Raw genomic sequence first — 17,476 nt, forward strand, 5'->3', positions numbered from 1 at the left:
GGGGTGATGTGGTGGAGGCTGACTCCATACACAGTTTCAAGTGTAGATATGACAGAGCCCGATAGGCTCAGGAATCTGTACACCTGTTGATTGACGGTTGAGAGGCGGGACCAAAGAGCCAGAGCTCAACCCCCGCAAACACAACTAGGTGAGTACAACTAGGTGAGTACACACACACACACACACACACACACACACACACACACACACACACACACACACACACACACACACACACACACACACACACACACGGAGCGCCGGAGCGTCGTTACCTGTAACGATTCGAGAAAGAGACCTGGGAGTGGATGTGACACCTAATCTAACTCCTGAGGCACATATAAATAGGATAACGACAGCAGCGTACTCTACACTGGCGAAAATTAGAACTTCATTCAGAAACCTAAATGAGGAAGCTTTTAGGGCGCTTTACACTGCCTACGTGAGACCCGTCTTAGAGTATGCCGCGCCATCATGGAGCCCCCACCTGAAGAAACACATAAAGAAACTGGAGAAGGTTCAGAGGTTTGCGACGAGGCTTGTCCCAGAGCTACGAGGGATGGGATATGATGAGCGGCTGAAGGAACTGAACCTTACGACACTAGAGAAAAGAAGGGAGAGAGGAGATATGATAGGGACATATAAAATACTCAGGGGAATTGACAAAGTGGAAATAGATGAAATGTTCACACGTAATAATAACAGAACGAGGGGACATGGGTGGAAACTGGAAACTCAGATGAGTCACAGAGATGTTAGGAAGTTTTCTTTTAGCGTGAGAGTAGTAGAAAAATGGAATGCACTTGGGGAACAGGTTGTGGAAGCAAATACTATTCATACTTTTAAAACTAGGTATGATAGGGAAATGGGACAGGAGTCATTGCTGTAAACAACCGATAGCTAGAAAGGCGGGATCCAAGAGTCAATGCTCGATCCTGCAAGCACATATAGGTGAGTACATATAGGTGAGTACACACGGAGCGCCGGTGGCTGTGTGGGCAGCACCCTTTATGAATGTTGTTCCGGAACAAGTGCTTCACTGACGACTTGTGTTCGAACCACAACGCTGTAAATGCTCAGCCCGTCCTCCAAACAAAGATCCAAAAGTGATTCCATGCACCCGCCAAACCCCCTGTTTACGAATGAAAAACGGTTTACACACGACTCACAACTGATGACGCTCGAACACTTCCGGAACAAGTGCTTCACTGACGACTGGTGTTCGAACCACAACGCTGTAAATGCTTCACCCACGTACTACAAATACCAATAATCGCCAACAGAACCTAAACACCTAACCTAACCTATATATGCACAATATGCTAATATAATACAATATTAATTTATATTTGAGACAATTCCCGTTTTGAATGAACAGCAGCATGTACAAATTTATGAATGCGTCTGTGGGGTCGACCGCTGGATGGAATGGACTTGAGTCGAGGACGGGCTGCCTAATTAACGACCATCGTCCAGAGGGTCATTAGTGGCGTTGACTAATGGTGGAGGAATATGGCGGCCCAACGCTGGGGGGGGGGAGGGGGAGAAGTTGATATAACTAATACCTCCAACAGGGACCTGATCAACCAGGCTGTTGTGTGACTTAATATATATCAAGATGCGTAAGGCGGCGTCCAACAGTCTGGTCGACCCCCCCCCCCAGAGCTACATATGTAAAAGTTATCAGTGGGATATATTCTCAGGGGTGACGTCACTACTATGCTAACCTCCAAACTCAGTGACGTCATTAATTAATAGTACCCCTGACGTCATTAATCTGCATGATGACGTCATCATCCTCACCAGGCTAATGCCATCCTGAGGACTGGTTGCTTGTGGGTGGCACTCATGGCTGTGCCAGGCTTAATTACTTCCCCCCCCCCCCCGGCTGCAATTAGGGGGACATACCTGTCCTTCTCTAACCATTTAAGGACGGCTGAGGTAAACGGGACCTACCCCTCTCTCTCTCTCTCTCTCTCTCTCTCTCTCTCTCTCTCTCCATGGGCTGGTGTATGTGTTGTGCGATTCTATACGTGAGGGACATCCTTAACAGGATACTTGCGTGGTGTGTGTGTGTGAGGGGGGGGGAGAATTCCCTTACGTGCGTGTACTCATCTAGTTGTACTTGTGGGGGTTGAGCTCTGGCTCTTTGGTCCAGCCTTTTACACATGTGGTATACGAGGTTCTGAAAGATTCCTTGTCATTCCTGAAGGCAGTTCTGATGTTAGGCAGACAATGTCAATGATCGAGTCAATGCTCGATCCTGCAGACACAAATAGGTGAGCGCACACACACACACACACACACACACACACACACACACACACACACACACACACACACACACACACACACACACACACACACACACACACATGCGTAACCTGACAATTACACAACCCGTATTTACAGTTGTCCAACCAACACCCACAACACACATATGACTTGTCCACACGCCTACCTCTGGCCTCGCTGGTGTGTGTGTGTGTGTGTGTGTGTGTGTGTGTGTGTGTGTGTGTGTGTGTGTGTGTGTGTGTGTGTGTGTGTGTGTGTGTGTGTGTACTCACCTAGTTGTACTCACCTAGTTGTGCTTGCGGGGGTTGAGCTCTGGCTCTTTGGTCCCGCCTCTCAACCGTCAATCAACAGATGTACAGGTTCCTGAGCCTACTGGGCTCTATCATATCTACACTTGAAACTGTGTATGGAGTCAGCCTCCACCACATTGCTTCCTAATGCATTCCATTTGTCAACCACTTGATTGTGTGTGTGTGTGTGTGTGTGTGTGTGTGTGTGTGTGTGTGTGTGTGTGTGTGTGTGTGTGTGTGTGTGTGTGTGTGTGTGTGTGTGTGTACAACATCTACTTGCTCATTCGCCAACTAGTACAACCATTACTTAGTAAAATCATCATTGAATACAACCACTAGCTAATACAATTACCGGCCAGTACTAGCTACCACCAACCTGATGAAACTAGTCCCGACCAAACTGTTACAGACACACACACAATCACTGCTCACAGAGACACAATCACGGCTCACACAGAGACACAATCACGGCTCCCAGACACACAATCACGGCTCACACAGACACACAATCACGGCTCACACAGACACACAATCACGGCTCACACAGACACACAATCACGGCTCACACAGACACACAATCAGCCATCCAAGGGCAGAACTGAGTGCGTCACCAGCGTCACAAGGACAATATTCTTCACAGACAATTTTAATATTCAACAACCTACGTGCTACCAGTATGGACAGGCTGCAGCTGCCCACACACACACACACACACACACACACACACACACACACACACACACACACACACACACACACACACACACACACACACACACACACTTACCTAGTGAATCACCTAGTATTCACCTAGTTGTATTCACCTAGTTGTGCTTGCGGGAGTTGAGCTCTGTTCTTTCGAACCGCCTTTCAACTGTCAATCAACTGTTACTAACTACTAACTAACTTGCTAATTTTTTTAGCTCCCCTCCCCCAATCTCGCCGTACCATCCCCCTTTCCGCCAGACACGTTCGTGCCCCCCGGAGCCAACGGGGAGGTCAAGGGGGGTCCTGCCACCCGCCCCTCCTCCCCTCACGGGGCCCAAGCTGTACACGACCTCGCTTGTGGGAGGTGGATTACCTCCACCACACACACACACACACACACGCTTTGACGGATGAGAGGCGGGACCAGAGAGCCGAAGCTCAACCCCCGCAAACACAACCAAGTGAGTACACACATGGGTATTAGACACACATGGCTATGTGGTCCCGGGTTCGATCCCGGGCGCCGGCGAGAAACAATGGACAGAGTTTCTTTCACCCTATGCCCCCTGTTACCTAGCAGTAAAATAGGTACCTGGGTGTTAGTCAGCTGTCACGGGCTGCTTCCTGAGGGGGTGGAGGCCTGGTCGAGGACCGGGCCGCGGGGACACTAAAGCCCCGAAATCATCTCAAGATAACCTCAAGATAAGATGATGAACCAGACAGACTTGATCTGGTATTCACTGAACGAGTCAGATATAAGGGAAGTCAAATCACAACCCCTTCCATAAGTGACCACAGTGTCCTGACATTTAAGTATCTGGTGGAAGGAGGATTAACCCGTCCAAGGAATGGACAGAAGAGTGAAAGGTTGGAATGCCGAAAGGGAAACTATGATGAGATTAGAAAATTTCTAACAGGAATACCATAGGAGGCACTCAGAGGAAAGTCTGTTCAAGACTCCGCTGGCGTGATGTGACCAGCGGAGTCCCACAGGGTTCTGTACTCGGACCTCTCTTGTTTCTGATATATGTGAATGATCTTCCAGAAGGTATAGACTCATTCCTCTCAATGTTTGCTGATGATGCTAAAATTATGGGAAGGATTAAGACAAAGGAGGACTGCAAGAGGCTACAGGATGACCTGGACAGACTGAAGGAATGGTCCAGCAAATGGCTACTTAAGTTTAACTCGAGTACGTGCAAAGTGATAAAGATAGGGGTAGGGAGCAGAAGACCAAACACAACGTACCAGCTGGGAGAGGAACTCCTTCAGGAGTCAGGACGAGAGAAAGATCTGAGGTTCGATATCACACCATAAATGTCCCCTGAAGCCCACATCAAAAGGATAACAACAGCGGCATATGCAAGGTTGGCCAAATAAGAACTGCCTTCAGAAATTTGTGTAAGGAATCATTCAGGACCTTGTATACCACATATGTCAGACCAATAATGGCACATAGGTGAGTACACACACACACACACCATAAAACCCAGGGTTAATTTGAACAAACCTCACCACACCCACACCAGACAGATGAGACAAAATAAATGACTTTTCAAATTTCCATTTCCAGCAGAGACGAAGACCTTCAGGAGTCTGACACCACCGACCCAGGACGTGTGACCGCTTCACTCAACACCACCACTAACACTCAACTCTCCCCCCCAAGGCCAGAGAGAGTGCACGCACTCCGCCCCGCTAACATCCTCACCTACACACTCTCTTATCTAAAGATATAATTCAGCGCCTTGCAAGTATCTACATAAACCTCTCAACAGATGTCATAAAAGCCTTCAAAAATTTAATTATACAGGATCTCTGCCAGTTCCCACGCCTCTCCCAGGACTAACTTCTCCCCATAACGGGAGATTAACCACTGTCTTTTAACATGTAAAGTTTTCCTGGGGGCCAGATTCACGAAGCAGTTACGCAAGCACTTACGAACCTGGGGGCCAGATTCACGAAGCAGTTACGCAAGCACTTACGAACCTGGGGGCCAGATTCACGAAGCAGTTACGCAAGCACTTACGAACCCGGGGCCAGATTCACGAAGCAATTCACGAACTGTTTAATAAATGTAACCAAAGCCGTCAAAGATTGAGGAAAGATGTACACGTTCGTAAGTACTTGCGCAACTGCTTCGTGAATCTCGCCTCCCAGGACCTTAAACGACTCTCCTGGAAATTCCAACAATTCCCAGTGTTTGATGGATGGAAGGAAGGGAGTCCCATGGATAATATATCCGCCCTTCGCTGTTACATTGTTCTTGCAATGGTGATGATCTATCCATTCTATTGTGTAAACTATTATTCTATAGGACACTAGAATGGGGTATTATGCGTGTGTACTCACCTGAGTGTTCTTGCGGTGTCATGAGTTAGTTCATTAACTCATTAATTAGCTGTTAGTTGTCTAATGCGGTGGTTTATGAGCTCTGGTTTCCTGCTTCTCTCACACACACACACTCTTTCTCTCTCTCGGGAGTCGCAGTCATGGAACCCGGGTTCGAGTCCCGGTCGAGGCTGAAACAAATGAGTTGCTTTCACCTTGTGCCTGAAGTCGCCTAGCTGTATATAGGAACCTTGGATTTAGACAGCTGTGTCGGGCTGCATCCTGGGGTTGTGTGTGTGTGTGTGTGTGTGGATGGGTGGGGGGGGTGAGAGAGAGAGAGAGAGAGAGAGAGAGAGAGAGAGAGAGAGAGAGAGAGAGAGAGAGAGAGAGAGAGAGAGAGAGAGAGAGAGAGAGAGAGCTAGCTCATCTCCCCAGGACTAAGCAGCTGTGTATACCGTTGTAGGGGAGACATGAAAGCCTTGAGAACGCGGTTAATTAACCTCTGCCAACAAGGACCCCCTAACTAACCAACCACCTCGTTAAGTCGTCCCCAAGCTCCAATACCCATACAAGTCGGGGACAGGAAGCCTATATTTAGGCCTATCCATGTCCCTCTCCAGACCCACAGCTATTGCCTAACTACCGGGAACTTATTTTACTGCTAAGTGAACAGCTGCATCAGGTGAAGGGGAGTTTGCCCAACCGTATTTGTCCAGAGAGAACTTCCTTGTAGTCTCCACCCACAATCGGTGTTCACAACCGGTGTACACAACCGGTGTACACAACCGGTGTACACAACCGGTGTACACAACCGGTGTACACTCCTGGGGGGGGAAGGAGGGATCATTTGCCGACTAGTGTGGGTATTCCAGTCACCTATGCTCTAGGAGACTCGAACCCTGGTCCCCATGAGTGCGAAACCAAAGCTCTATCGCCCGAGGTATTGAGTGGTGTTAAGTAGTGTAGATAGCTTGGTGGGATGGGAGGGACATGGCGAGGACACACAAGCCAGGGAGAGGCCAACACACAGGAGTCACGGAGAGCACACAAGACAGAAGAAGCGACTGAGAGAACAGGAAGGCTATAGAAAATGGAACAGGGTGGATATAGGGAATAGCAGGGGGGGGGGGGGGTATAGAGACCAGGAGGAACACACAGAGACCTCCAGAGACACAGAGAACAAGGACCCAACAGGCTCCAGCAGGACTACATAAGCCCCGCGGGGGGTGCAGCGAGAGGCCTCACACGACCACCATATAGTGTGTGACGCAGGCTCGCACACACGCAGGCAGGCACGCAAGCAGGCACGCAGGCACACACGCAGGCACGGACGCAGCCACGGAGCGAGGGACTCTTTCTGCCGCTGCTGTCAAGGTCGCCTGTAGTTCTCCCGCCTGTGACAGGGCCGCTTGTGGTGACGCTAACCACCCAGTCACGCAACACCCCCCCCCCCCTCCCCCCTGTCACAGTGACGTGACCAGCCAAACCCACTGATGATGGGCGTGACGGGGGCCGGGGGGCGGGATACAGGTAACTGTAAACCATCGACCTTGGGAGTGTTACGTTACGACGGCCAGGAAGGAAAGGGTTTATCTATAACCACAGGTTATATGGTGTCTGGATAGATGGCGTGTGTGGTGGGATGGGGACGGTGTACTGCCACCATAGAGGGGGTGGTGGCGTATGGTGTCACCGTGGTCATACCTCAAGTACCACCATCATGTTGAGAGTGACTGTATTTCATCCGACTGTCAACACACACACTCACACATGTCACAGCCCAAGCCATCCACATTCATCCAAGCATCCCCCCAAACATCCATGCTCATCCAATCATCTCCCACACAGCCATGCTCATCCAAGCATCCCCCACACATCCGTGCTCATCCAACTACATTCATCCATCGAGTCCAAGCGCAATTAAAAGCTCTGTACCTCTGGGTACAGTCCTTGCACCACTGCTGTTCCTTAATCTCATATCAGATATAGACACAAATTACAAGTCACAGCTTCGTATCATCCTTTGCAGATGACACAAAAATCAGCATGAAAATTACCTCTGCTGAAGACATTGAAAAACTTCAAGTAGATATTAATAAAGTTTTCGACTGGGCAACATAAAATAACATGATGTTTAACAGTGATAAATTCCAGGTACTCAGGTACGGTAAAAATGAGGACCTTAAACATAATACAGGGTACAAAACACAATCAAATGACCCCCATAGTAGGAAAACAACATGTAAAGGATTTGGGAATAATCATGTCTGACGACCTAACGTTTAGGGAGCATAACCAAGCAAGTATTGCTTCAGCCAGAAAAATGATCGGGTGGATTACGAGAACTTTCAAATCCAGGGATCCCATCACAATGGTTGTACTATACAAATCACTTGTACTGTCCCGTCTTGAGTATTGTTCAGTACTCACTTCCCCCTTCAGAGCAGGAGAGATTGCTGAAATAGAGGGAATACAGAGAACATATACGGCACGCATAGACGGGATAAAGCACCTAAATTATTGGGATCGTCTCAAAGCTCTTCAAATGTACTCACTAGAAAGAAGACGAGAGAGATACCAAATAATATACACATGGAAAATACTGGAGGGCCAAGTACCAAATCTACACAGTAAAATAACAACATACTGGAGTGAACGATATGGAAGAAAATGCAGAATAGAACCAGTGAAGAGCAGAGGTGTCATAGGCACAATCAGAGAACACTGTATAAACATCAGAGGTCCGCGGTTGTTCAACACCCTCCTAGCGAGCATAAGAAATATTGCCGGAACAACCGTGGACATCTTCAAGAGAAAACTAGATAGTTTCCTCCAAGGAGTGCCGGACCAACCGGGCTGTGGTGGGTATGTGGGCCTGCGGGCCGCTCCAAGCAACAGCCTGGTGGACCAAACTCTCACAAGTGAAGCCTGGCCTCGGGCCGGGCTTGGGGAGTAGAAGAACTCCCAGAACCCCATCAACCAGGTATACACCCATCTCCCCCATTGTATTCCTTCCCTATAATACAATACATTATCTCCCTCTCTCCCTCTGTTCTCTTATGTGTTACCCATGAATGAGAGGAGAGGAGGGAGGGAGTACATAGGACCACCGCTTCCCCCTTTCCACAGGAGTACATGGGAGTACTCCTGTACTCCCATGTACAACATGGGACTTGATATGGTGGCCAGAGACGCCGGGTGACATTTGGTCAGCAAGTCCCATACGGTAATTAAAGAAGGTAGTTTCTGACGCCGCTTCCGTAGCAGCTGATGGCTGGTCCTGTCCCTCTTCCTCTCTCCCTCCCACTCTCCCTCTCTCCCTCCCTCCCACTCTCCCTCCCTCCCACCGACGACACACCGCCCGCCTGCTGTTCTTCTCCATCTCCATTCCGTCCATGTTTTCTTCTAATTACCTTGTTCTCTTGGTTTCTTTCTTATGTCTCTCGGTGCGTGGTTCTCCCTGTGTGTGTGTATGTTCTCCCTGGCTGTATGTTGTCCCTGGTTGTATGTTCTCCCTGGCTGTATGTTCTCCCTGGCTGTATGTTCTCCTTGGCTGTATGTTCTCCCTGGCTGTATGTTCTCCCTGGCTGTATGTTGTCCCTGGTTGTATGTTCTCCCTGGCTGTATGTTCTCCCTGGCTGTATGTTCTCCCTGGCTGTATGTTCTGCTTCGTCCTTCAACAGTTATCGTTGCCTCTTCCTCCCTCCCATACAATCTTCTTCCTCTCTTCTCTCCCGCCAACCCTTCCTCTTCTACCCATTTGTTCCTAATTTCTCAACCATCTTCGACTTGCTTCTCCCTCTCCTGCTCCTCCAACGCCTCCCCCCCCCCTTCCTCCTCCTTATTCCCTGTCTTCTCCACCCTCTTTCTCCCTCCTGCTCCTCGTGGCCTTGCACCAGGTGAAGGAAGCGAGCCAGGCAGGTGACTGTTCTACCTGACCGGAATACCCTCATCCTTTCCCAGACAACCGTCTCACCACTTAAGTACCACTACTCCGTCACTTAAGTACCACCACCACCACCACCACCCCTACTACTATTCTACCGCAACTATCACCACCACTACTACCCTCACCACCACTACACAAACAGGGAACACCGTACCATCACCACAGGTCCACGGATATTCAACGTCCTCTCCACAAAAACGAGAAATATTGCCGGGACAGACGTGGACGTGTTCCAGACATTATAAATACTACCAGGCCCTGCAGGAAGCACCGGACCATCGGCCTGAAATATGACGGTGACTTTCGGGCCGCCCCGAGCAACGGCCTTTTGGACCAAGTCATCACAAAGCGAGACTATAGCTTGTCCCTGGGCACTCTCGGAACCGTCACAGGTAAACCAGGAATATTTTGAGCTTCGGGCCAGACCCGACATCAAGTCTCGGTGTGAGTATACCTAAATAGTTTACCTACATCCTGCCAACACCAGCAGCCTACCGGATCCAAGGGTCCGGAGTGCCGGTGATTCATTGGACGGATTTCCTAAACCGGTGTCATTACCGAGGCAAGCCTTGGAGACCTGCAGGATATACCTACCGGATATACCGTGTGATTAACTGCCAAGTCTCAGACAATCGACTTGAGAATGGTCCAGGACGGACCGAAACGTCGTCGTCCCTTCACCTTCTAGTGTGTGGTCTGGTCAACATTAACTGCCAAGTTTTAGAAACTCACATACCTGCCTGGGAACCCTGAGGGCCGGATCCCTAGACTAGATCTAAGTCTACGGATTCAGTCTATTTTTAAAGTCTATTTAAACAGGTATTTACAGGCGCGCTTTAAATACCTGTTCTGTTTCTCGGGGAAGCCGCAGAAACCCGTGTTTACCTCAGAACATATGAGAGAGAAACGTTTGCTTAGAGAAACATTCTGATCTCCCAAGTCCTTACTGGAGATACCTTAAGGGTGCCTTGATCTTATCAAGGAATGTTGAGCAGTGTTATTGTAAGCTGCATGCAACACAATCTATAATATAGATTGTTATAGCCTAGTGTGGTTGACGCTATGGATTGTATATCAACCAAACCATCCACTATACTGCTTCAAGAAACGTGGGCTGACTACGTCAAGAAACTTGGAGAGCATATCACTGACACTCAAAGGCTCCAAAGATCAGTCATAAAATGTTATGACACGTTTAGAGCCGAGAACCAGCCGCGTCCAACACAGCCTGGTTGACCAGTCTAGCAACCGGGAGGCCTGGTCGGGGACCGGGCCGCCAGGGACGTTGAGCCCCGCAATCATGGCAAGATGTACGGGCAGCACCAGACCATGGAGCAGACGGTTATCTTGAGGTTATCTTGAGATGATTTCGGGGCTTTTTAGTGTCCCCGCGGCCCGGTCCTCGACCAGGCCTCCACCCCCAGGAAGCAGGCCGTGACAGCTGACTAACACCCAGGTACCTAATTTACTGCCAGGTAACAGAGGCAGAGGGTGAAAGAAACTGTGCCCATTGTTTCTCGCCAGCGCCTGGGATCGAACCCAGGACCACAGGATCACAAGTCCAGCGTGCTGTCCACTCGGCCGACCGGCTCCCGGTGGCATCATTGTGGCACCAGTCTGGTTTAGCATTAGGGTATAAGAGCACACTGCCGTGTACCTGTAAGTTTGTTAATAAGAGAGTAACTAACCGGGGATGGGTTGGAAGACCTTCTGACAAGACTGGCGCGGCGCCTCAGAAGTGGGGCTCAACCTGCCTCCTCCCCCAAGGCTGTGGGCGACAAAGGAATCCAATCCGATATCGACATGCGGTAGATCTCTTGTGGGAGGGAGGGAGGGAGAGGGAGAGAGACAGACAGACAGAAGAGAAGAAAGGAATGAATGAAGGAAGACAGAAGGGATACTGGCAAGAAGGAACTAGACAAAGACACAACTGGAGAGTGCACTGGAAGGGGAGAATTGGGAAGGAAGGAAGGAAGGAAGGGAGTAACATGGAAAGAGGGGGAGAGTGGGAGGACAGGGAGGGAGAGGGGGGGAGACACACACCTGCAGGTCCTCTCCCACGGTGAAACACAACACCCATCCCCCGGGGTTATCAGCCCCCCCCCCCCACTCCCCTGTATCTTTGCTTCACTCACTATCACCATCATCATCACTATCACTCGTAGGTGCAGAGAGCCAATAACACAACACAGTACTGCATATGGTGTGATCATCCAGGCTGTTGCTGCTTGCCCTTCCCTTCCTTTTGAAAAGGGAACAGGAGGCCTGTTTCTGTTCCGACTTACCGAGACCCCATCTAGCCAAGGGCGGGGCTGGGATCACCCATCCAGCCCCGTGCTAGATGTAACAGCGCTTACCCTGACTAGACCACTGACGCGTTCAACGTTCACTGCACCAAGCCAGCTAGGTCAATACAGCTGCGTGTGTACTCTCCTAGTTGTGCTTGCGGGGGTTGAGCTTGGGCTCATTGGTCCCGCCTCTTGTCTGCTGGTGTACAGGGCCCCTGAGCTTATTGAGCTCTATCATATCTACATTTGAAACTGTGTGAGAAGTCATCTTCCACCTGCATCCCCTTGTGCGAGTACCTCCCGTGTTAAATGATCTGTCTTTATCTGCCCCTGAGGATTTTGCATGTGGTGATCATGTTTTGTTGTTGTTTTAGATTCAGCAACTCAAAACAAAAAGTTCCAAGTAGCACGGACTATGGTGAGATCATGTCTCGCTGAACTCTTGTGTCTTCCACCGACGTAAGGTGCAATTCACGCAGCCTTTCCTCATGACTCTTGCTTCTTAATTCTGGGACTAGTCTAGTGGCATACCTCTGAACCTTCTCCAGCTTCGTCTTGTGCTTGACAAGGTGTGGACTCCATGCTGGAGCTACATACTCCAGGATTGGTCTTACATATGTTGTATACAAGGTTTAAAATGATTCTTTTACAGGTTTCTAAAGGCAGTTCTGATGTTAGCCAGCCTTGCATACCCCGTTGATGACATTCTTCTGATGTGGGCTCCAGGAGACAGGCTTGGCGTGATATCAACTCCTAGATCTTTCTCTCTGTCCGTTTCATGAAGGACTTCGTTTCCCATTCGGTATCCTGTGTCTGGCCTCCTGTTTCCTCCACTTAGTTAAATTACCTTACATTTACTTGGGAAGGGATCAGGATAAGGATTTGGGATGGGACTGTGGGGAAGGAATGGTGCCCACTCAAAAGAGAGAGAGAGAGAGAGAGAGAGAGAGAGAGAGAGAGAGAGAAGAGAAAGAGAAAGAGAGAGAGAGAGAGAGAGAGAGAGAGAGAGAGAGAGAGAGAGAGAGAGAGAGAGAGAGAGAGAGAGAGAGAGAGAGAGAGAGAGAGAAAGAGAGAGAGAGAGAGAGGTAAACCAGACTCCACCACCCCGGAGATAACTATACAACACAAGGATATGTACTCACTTCTGATACCACCGTTCGGACAGCAGTACACGTGCTTCCCAAGTCCAGACGAATGCAGGTTCGATCCCATTCCATGGCTTCGATATTTTTATCATATAACTCTAACTATATCCATCTAACGTATTAAGTCTAGATCCAGGAACTGAAACCCAACCTCCTCCTCCCCGGAACCGGAGGACGGTGAAGCTGCACACAGCTTCCGGAGAAGCGGAACACGGGTGAACGTAAATCCCTTTCATCGACCCACCTCCCCTATGCTGGGACACAGACTCCGAGCCCAAGGGTACACGAATATTTCATTTAGTTTAGCCTCAACTCATAATGTCTAGATGAGGCTACCCGTGTTTAGCGTTCGGTTTACGGCCTATCAACCTCGGAAGGTTGTTAAGTCCACCATAGGAGCTAAGTAATCAAGCAGCAAGAATACTTGAGTCTTGAGTCCGGGAGTAAAGTTAGCTACACAGAGGAGCAAGGAGCAAGGCGGCCGTGTACACGTCCCAGGCTGCCTATGTTTCACCATAGCGTCTAGCATGTGCTGCAATGTGTGGCAATCAGCGGTGGCAGCTACCTGAGAACACTTCCCAGACACACCCAGGCACTACACCTCTCAGAAGGTAAACAAAAAGGCCAAGTTGACCTCACCTGGCTAGAATTCCAAGACCTATGACGTCAAGGATTGGGCGGTTGCCAATTCACTTGACAAGAGACAATTTCTGGCTCCCAAACTGACATAAAGGATATTGTCTTGCCTCACGTTTCACGGCGAGGACAGAGAACTCTCACAACTCACAACAAAGATACCAAGGAGGTTATAAACCTGTGATACAAGCCAATGTCTGTGAATATTTCTGGAGCGATAGCCTCATGCACCGCCCTTTTAAAGTCTGAGGTTTTCCGCATACAAATCTTGACATTACGCCGTCTGCCTTCGTCAGCGACACAAACATACAATAACATTCCCCCAAATTAGGTAGCTAAACAAATATTCATAAAGTTACAACACAAGAAAAGAAATCGTGTATTTAATGCCTATCATTTTCAGAGCCAAGCCAGACTAAGCATCGGGTCGAGGAGTTTAGTTGCCTCTGAGACGCGAGAGGGGAAGGGTGTATGCCTGCGTCTGCTCTTCGCCATTAACATTGATTTTGTTCTTTTTCCATCTTTTTCTAACCTTACGTTTGACGGTGGTCGAGATATGGTTGTAAGAAGGAATGGCTTACGGAGACCACTGATGGTTTCCTCAACTGACAGACGTTAGTGGAGCTGGATCATACGAGGGCGTTGGTCAGTGACTTCCAGTACGTATCCACAAAAGTACCGCGGAAGAAGGCTATATAAAAATAAACATCCTCAGTTCTTTGTATTACATAAAACAATAAAAGCAGAAATATTTGTTATTAATAATATGCATAAACGGGTATAAAGTACTCTTTCTTAACTGTACAATGACAGTAAATGCCAGCAGCCCTTTTTTCCTATTTGTGGTGTTGAACACGCTGCTATGGCGGTATCTTCACTCACAGGAAACTCGCCTTTCGGGGCAAAATTAATGAAATTAAATGAGTGCCTTGCCCAGCGGGGTACCCATAACGCCCAGCACGGCATTCAAATATATACTTTCCCTTTCACTCACACCAAACACCATCACCCAACACAAGCTATTATCCCATCAACAATTTATAAACATAACTATAGTTAGCTGTCCTCATTACTTGACTGGTGGTAGTTTTTACTATTTGTGTCTGCAGAATCGAGCTATTAGCTCTTGGACCCCGCCTTTCTAACCAATCTATTTTTCCTCCATTATATCTACAACATATATTTCTCTCTAACACACACACACACACACACACACACACACACACACACACACACACACACACACACACACACACACACACACATATCCCCAGAAAGCAGTCCGTGACAGCTGACTAACTCCCAGGTACCTATTTACTGCTAGGTAACATTAGGGGCATTAGGGTGAAGGAAACTTTGCCCATTGTTTCTCGCCGGCGCCCGTAATCGAACTCGAGACCACAGGATCACGCGCTCAGCGTGTTGCCCGCTCATCCACCGGCCCCTAATGTGTGTGTGTGTGTGTGTGTGTGTATGTGTGTGTGTGTGTGTGTGTGTGTGTGTGTGTGTGTATACAGGACTGAGCTGAATAGCAAGTAATATATTAGCCTAATTCAAGCTTTTGCCCGTATAATCTGTGAGTCATCTACATTCTACCCAGCAAGTCTACTCCCTTGGCGTGTTAAATGAGCAGGTGTACATATAGCTGCCTTAATAGGAGCTAACGTGTATTACATTGTTTGTGATGTATGTAGTCACCTCGTATATGCATGTGAACGAATGTATATGCATGTGGACAATTATATATTCATGTGAATGTATTGTATATATGCATGTGAATGTATTTACATGTAGCTGTAAATGTATTCGAAATGATGTAGCAAATAAGGCAAAATTGTCTTTCCAGCCGTTGTTAGCTGACGTTGAATAATTTAAAAAATATATAAATATTATATTATATATATATATATTTCCCAGTACCTGGGGTAGCGTAGTGTTGGCTAATAATAGTGGCATATGCCAATATAAACAGCACAGTTACAGAGTGGCATAGGCTTGTGCTATGCCACTCTGTAACACAGTTGAACTATTTGCACAATTACCAACAATCATATTCCATAACCGCTAGGCTGATATTGCCATACACTAATATAAAGAGGCCTAGTTCCATTACCTAAACAAAATAAAGTTCCCGGCACTGCAGGGCTGGCAGGCTTACGCAGCCTAGCATCAATATGGCCGCCACAGGCTTCAGGCCCCACGGTATTTCACCCAATATTCCAGCCCGCCCACTGTAGCATATAAATACCACCCATAACACATCGGACTCTCGATCTTATAGCACCACGGTGGAAGAACTAAAGTATATTAATGGGTATCTCAAACTGTGTCCTCTATGGCTCTGCTTGTTGCCATCCAGGCGCAGCAAATCGTCTTTTCCAGGATTTCCTTTTCTACTGGATGCCTCCCTGAATAGTAATTGTGTAAGCTCTGGAAAATGTAGGGGGGGATAGAGTGGGGGATGTAAGAGGGAGAGGGAGAGAGAAATGGTGGTTCGCTTGGAGTAATATCCTCAAAGATTCCTACTCGCCATAGCCTCCTGCAGTGGTCCCTAATCGGCGAACCCAAAGAGGCTCCATGGAAAATCCTCACGGAATTCAAGGGAATTCTACTTATTGTTATATATTTCTTTTATTTTACCGGAAATGTGAGAAATGCATTCCGGTATCAAGTACACACTATATAATCAGTTTTAACCGAGAATAACAGTGCAGGCCTTGTGACAAATGAATGTATGTATATATTTGTCGCGACAATGTCTACTGTCAATTTTGCTAGCTCGATCTATATTGTCGCTGAGGTCCGCGAGTGTGAACGTGATTGGGTGAACGAGACTTGGGAACCACTGACCATCTGTCATCTTGATGAATATAATGTTATTGTGATGATCAAGTCACGTCTGTGTACAAACGTGCATTTTTTTTATGAATATCTGTAAGTTTATTTTCTGTAGGCCTATTTTATATTTCAAAATTTCTTCCTCACATACAAAAAAAAACTTGTATGTTAGGAACAAATTTTGATAACCTGTATGTTTAAATTTTGTGGTGAAATGGGGGGAATAATTTGAAATATTAAGACCAGAGCAGAGTTAATCCCCAGGATCAACTTGATATGAAAACCCTTACAAAATATTACTCCGGAGAAGCTATATAACCGAGTCTAAACTCAACTGAAGTTGGTCATTAAACCCCATAAACGCTCACACTCAGTAGAAATAATGTTATTAAATACTAAGTTAATACCCTATCTAATAAGCATGCTCTGCATAGCTTCAAATGTTAACATTTTGGAATTACAATATATTCGCCAAGAATGTTTACATTTTGATTTTGATAATAACAACCCTTGATAAAAAAAAAATCAAACACTAGATATATATACACAAATACAAATTAAACACACGTGTTTAATTTGTATTGTTAATAATAACCCTCCAACCTCTGGAGGGTTATTATTACATATTATTAAGAGGGTTATAATTTAGTTTTGGACATAGTTCAGAACTAAAAGTATACTCTCAGTGAACATATACTTCAAGTTCTTTCAGTATACACCAAGAAGCGAGTTATACCTCCCGGAGTATATACCAAACTTTCCAGGAAGCCTATCGCCCTGTGTGCAGATAAATTACAACTCTGCCAAGTTGCAATTTAGATTTGGTATTCGGAGACGGTTAAGGACGAACTGGAGTTATTTATCTGTTACTTAAGAGAGTGACGAGGCTTGACGAGTAGAGGAAGAAGCGTAGGAAGACAAAGATGCAAAATTTCGAGCATTAAATTAAGCAAACAAAAAACTAAATTGATTCAAGAGCGTCATATGTGCAGCTTA

The 17,476-nt window shown here is 47.4% G+C and overlaps 2 protein-coding genes across 3 annotated transcripts in view; one reads left to right on the plus strand and one right to left on the minus strand.

Annotated features, from left to right (window-relative positions):
- The window catches only part of LOC123761629 (uncharacterized), a 180,637-nt gene that overhangs the window by 160,812 nt on the left and 2,349 nt on the right, over positions 1–17,476 (minus strand). The gene's annotated exons all lie outside the window — the stretch shown is intronic.
- LOC123761628 (uncharacterized) overlaps positions 1–17,476 on the plus strand; it is a 46,553-nt gene that overhangs the window by 11,504 nt on the left and 17,573 nt on the right. The window lies entirely within an intron of this gene.

This window comes from Procambarus clarkii, chromosome 24 (assembly GCF_040958095.1).
Source record: "Procambarus clarkii isolate CNS0578487 chromosome 24, FALCON_Pclarkii_2.0, whole genome shotgun sequence".
Lineage (NCBI taxonomy): Eukaryota > Metazoa > Arthropoda > Malacostraca > Decapoda > Cambaridae > Procambarus > Procambarus clarkii.